Source organism: Pteropus alecto, unplaced genomic scaffold (genome assembly GCF_000325575.1).
Source record: "Pteropus alecto unplaced genomic scaffold, ASM32557v1 scaffold288, whole genome shotgun sequence".
NCBI classification, from domain to species: domain Eukaryota; kingdom Metazoa; phylum Chordata; class Mammalia; order Chiroptera; family Pteropodidae; genus Pteropus; species Pteropus alecto.
The window spans coordinates 411,192-415,760 of NW_006442124.1; the positions used below are offsets into that span (position 1 = coordinate 411,192).

The window sequence follows — 4,569 nt, forward strand, 5'->3', positions numbered from 1 at the left end:
GCTGGGGGACTGCCGGGCGAAACCCTCGTCTTTGTCACCGCCCTTTCTCTCCACTGCCCCGCTTTATTGATTCATTGTTGTGCAGCTTTCAAATGATAACCCCTCCCCTCCTCCTTGTCTAGGATCCTGCTGGGATTTTTGAGCTGGTGGAAGTGGTTGGAAATGGCACCTACGGACAAGTCTATAAGGTCGGTGCGCGGCGCCTTCTTTGTTTCCCGTGGCATGCTGAAACTTCTGGTGGGGGAGGACCAGCAGGGTGATGAACATGCTGCTGACCGGTGGCCACGCCACTTGGGCAAAGTTGGGAAAGGGGTTTCTCCTTGCAGGCCCTCTGTTTTTGAGCAGAGTTGATATCCAGGCTGGCCTTAACAGACCTCATTTCCTGGCTTTGAGATAAGGAAATAAGCTACACTCTTAGGCATGCAGTATAATAAAAAGGGAAAGCATTCGTTTCATAAGACAACCTTCATTTTTTTGCTATTTTGTTTTTCCCCCAAATCTGGCCTTCTGACTTAGTGTGTTAATTAAAATTCAGGATAGGCAGGCCTTGCCTATGATTATCCTAAACCACTGCCTTGGCCTTCTTGAAAATTGTCATCGTGTTTCCTCTTTTGAATGCTTGCCAAAGTGCTCAAGGTGAGGAGTTTGGTGTTACTTGGGACACTTTATAACTCTATCATACACATTCCACTGATGGATACATATTTTGGAGAAGCAGGGAGGGACATGTGTTTGGGCAGCAGGAGCAGGAAGAATCGCAGTGTGTGGATTATAAAATCTGAATTCCAGGAATAACCTGTTTGACAGGTGTGTAATTTAAACACACATGAGGGAGAGTGAGAAGAGTCAAGAGGATGCCCAGCTTTCACACCCACCCCAAGTCTTTCTCTTTTTTCTTGACCCCCCCCCCCCACCCCAGTGGCAGATGAACTAACAAATCTGGAGACTATGAGTCTGCCCTGAGTAGCTGACACCTGATGAGACACAGTACTCACAGTACTGTTCATTTTATCCAGTGCACGTTCTAAGGATTATGAAAGAGCTGTAGGTAATGGAGGCACAGGCCTTGAACGTTTGAAACAATGCTAAATTCTCCCTGCCCCAATTCATTTCTTATACTAAATGTTTTCTAAAAGTTATCTGGATGGGGGGTATTTTTTGCTGTTAAAGTGGGTATAAGGTTGAGAAAAAATATCTTATGAAGCAGGGCTTCGCGGCTCTGCATGAAGAATTGTCATTGTCTCATTAAAAATGAAGGGGGGACTTGAAAGCTGACTGTTGACATTTTCTTAGCGCAAATTAAGAGTGGATCCTATTGTCTCTTCTGCTTTAGGAATAAGGTTTATCTTTCACTTGAACGCCTCTCCCCAGCCCCAACTTCCCCTAGCCTGGGCTGTGTACTGGCCTGTGGTCTGAACTTGAGTCAGTATTCTTAGGTGATCTCAAGTGAATTAGCCTGTGATTTGTTGGTTAACTGTTGGGGCTGAGGCCAGATTTTTGAATTTGAAAGGGAGCCCTGTTAACTCAGCCTGCTGGTCTCAACTGAATTTGGAAGCCTTAGGAAAATTTTGGGAAAGATTGTGTTGCAACTCATTGAGAAGCTGGGTAACTGACTTAAAGATGTTCACCCTAGCCCCTTTGTTTAAGTACCAGTGGGTTTTTTTCTAACCTATTTTTTTTTTTTCCAAGTCTAAGTGGTGAGTATACTCTTCCAAGTGAGTTAGTCAAAGCTTGTTTTTGACCTGGTTACACAGTGGTTGGATTGTATCTTCTTGGGTCAGCAGGGATGTGAGGGTGGGTGAAATAAACTAGAAGCCAGCAGTCTGTTTTTAAACCATGAGAGAAAAGAAAGTGTATTAATTGGTTTTAAGGAGTGGAAGTTCTTTATGGTAGCAGGTTCATTGTTAAGTTTTTTCCCCTTCCTCATTTCCTCTTTGGTTCCATGCCCTCTTTCACCCAAGCTTTTGAAATAGGTTTTCTGAGCGTTACATTTGGGAAGTATTTACTACAGAGTCTGTACAGTTGAGGAGAAATTCTGAAATGCAGATCTAAGGAATTAAAAAATTTGTGCAAAAGTAGCATACAATCACAAACAAAACAGGATCTGAGATTTTGCTCACCAGTAGTTTTATTGTTTTGGAAAACTTCAGTCTATACAAGGAGAGAGAGAAGATCACACAGTTTAACTTTAACTGGTACCAGAGCACATGACTAATCTGGTATCTGTGGCCTTTGCCTCCCCTCCATTATCTTAATCATTTCACCCATAAATACTTCAGTATGTATCTTTTTTGTTTTTTAGATAATTACAATGCCATCCTCCTAAAAAAGTAATTCCTTAGTATCAAACATTCAACGTTAACATTTTCCTGATTGTTTCATACATGTTTTCTTACTATCACCAGTTTTTAATATTTATGAACTGATACTACTGGGAAGTTCTTTAGTTTTAGAGATGGTTGAGGTAGCAGAAAACATCTCTGTTCTCCCTTCAGATGTGTAATTTCTAGAACCATTTACATTATGCACAGGAGTTTATTTAGGATTTTTGTTGGCATGATTTACATATGATGGTTTTTGGATTAGATTATTAACACTAGCAGTTTATTGCTGCTAAACATTCATTAATTCGAATAGCATCAGAGTTTGGAAAATATTTGTGGCTATTTATAAAGAATTTTTTTAAAAGCAGCTTCAGGTAAAACACCTGTAAGCTGAACAACATGTGGCCCTAATTTATTTCATTGTTATAGGTTCTATTTTTCATTTTTCCTGTGAACTTTTCATTTTTTAGCAATAGTGGTTTGCTTATTTTGAGAATACTGCACGTGAGTGAGTAGAAAGAGGGAGGTTTTTGTCAGTTTTGATATGTTCTGTGGAAATGGCTTGTTTGGAGGATAGTTTATAATCTCTATCTGAGAAAAGTAGTAAATAGTTTGGGTATAGTTGAACAGTATATACCTATATTTTAAAAAAAGTTGAAAAGCAGGATGTATTTTATTTAGAGAGATTTATTTTTAGCCTTGGGTTTTTGAGGGCTCACAGGGAAGGATATGTATAAATTAAAAGAAAAAAAATTATGAATATCTGTTCACAGAGTTTTATTCAGAATACCATTTATTTGTAAAAGAAGTGTCTGTAGGATGATCTGTGCATGTTGAGTAAATATAGTGAAGTTTAATTATTTTCATCAAAGGGGAAATATGATAGTGTGAAAACTTAAAACTGGAAATAAATCAAAATTTGTTTTGTATTGAGTTTTATTAGGTTTAGTATTTATTTAACCATTTTTCTTTTTTCTTGGGGGAACTACTCTTATTTAGTATTTCATGAGCATACAGTGGCTGGTGTTCCAGAATGACCTGGAGAAGGAAAATCCTGTGTCTGGAAAGGCGCTGTAGGGAGTGAGAGGGGACTTTAGGGAGTTTAAAATTCAGTGGGTGTGGTGTCTGGAGTCAGGGCTTCCTCCCAGGAGGGACTGAGTGGCTTGACTCTGACCCTGACCTTGGAGGTTGAGGAAGAGAGTACTCTAGGCCCAAAGATGGTAAGCAGAACCAGTACTGAGTTTGCCCCCATCAGGCACTGTGCTAACACTGTTTCCCTCATTTATTGAAGAAAGATAGGGAGGAGGTGTGTGTGACAAAAGGCCCGAGGTGACCTTCGAGAATGGCAGGAGGTTTAGGGAACAGCGGGCATCTGGAGGAGAGGCATCTGGAAGAGAGGTTATTTGCCTAAGATTTGAGGAGGGGCGTCATTTTTTGAGAATTGAGGAGTGATTGAAAGTTGTGTTGGGATTGGGGATCCCTGGGAGTAGATTTGATCAGACGATGCTTTGGGAGGGAGCAGGAGTGATGGGTGGCCTTAGGCCACAGTCCAGAAGAGAGTCGGTGAAGAGTGGTGGCAGTGGCAGTAGAGGGCAAGTGTTGGGTGGATTCTTCGGCTCCGCTGAACCTGCTGAATTCACTCATTTTCTTTTGGCTTTGGTGCGGCCTTTAAAATGGGTGCACTGCATGACCACTGGGTTCTGAGGAGCCTTGGGATTTGCAAAAGTGCTGAAATTCCTTTCCTTTACTCTCCAATAAAGTGCCGCATAAATTGTGTAGCTTTTAAAATCATCAGTCTTAACGTTTTGAAGCAAGCACTTAAACTGTTATGAGGGATTATCTAAATCAGGAGTCCCCAAACCCTGGGCCGTGGACCAGTACTGGAACCGGGCCGCACAGCAGGAGGTGAGTGGGGGGTGAGTGAGACAAGCTTCGTGTGTATTTCCAGCTGTTCCCCAGTGCTAGCATCACTGCCATTGTCAGGCAGTAGATTCTCACAGGAGCACCGGTCCTGGTGCCAGAATGGTTGGGGACTGCTGCTCTAAATGTTATCTTGTGACTGTAGCACCTCTTGTTCCTGATGAGAGGTAAAGACGTCCAGCGGGGCAAAGCAAATTTGGTAGAACCAGATGTTTCCCTTAGGGGCAGGGCTGATCTGCCGCTGAGTGGCATGTACGGACTTGTTCTGAGACAGAGTTCCTTCGTGCTGGACTGGGGAAGGTGGGAGGAAGCCAGCCCTGCTGAA

The 4,569-nt window shown here is 42.2% G+C and overlaps 1 protein-coding gene across 21 annotated transcripts in view; it reads left to right on the plus strand.

Annotated features, from left to right (window-relative positions):
• The first annotated feature begins 40 nt into the window (after window positions 1-40).
• MAP4K4 (mitogen-activated protein kinase kinase kinase kinase 4) overlaps window positions 41-4,569 on the plus strand; it is a 175,998-nt gene continuing 171,469 nt past the window's right edge. For 18 of the 21 annotated variants that reach the window (XM_015596277.2, XM_015596281.2, XM_015596282.2 and 15 more), the window contains exon 1: window positions 41-188. The gene's annotated coding sequence lies outside the window, so the exon portion shown is untranslated. The remainder of the gene's footprint in view (window positions 189-4,569) is intronic. The other 3 variants (XM_025039089.1, XM_025039091.1, XM_015596288.2) reach the window with 1 other exon arrangement.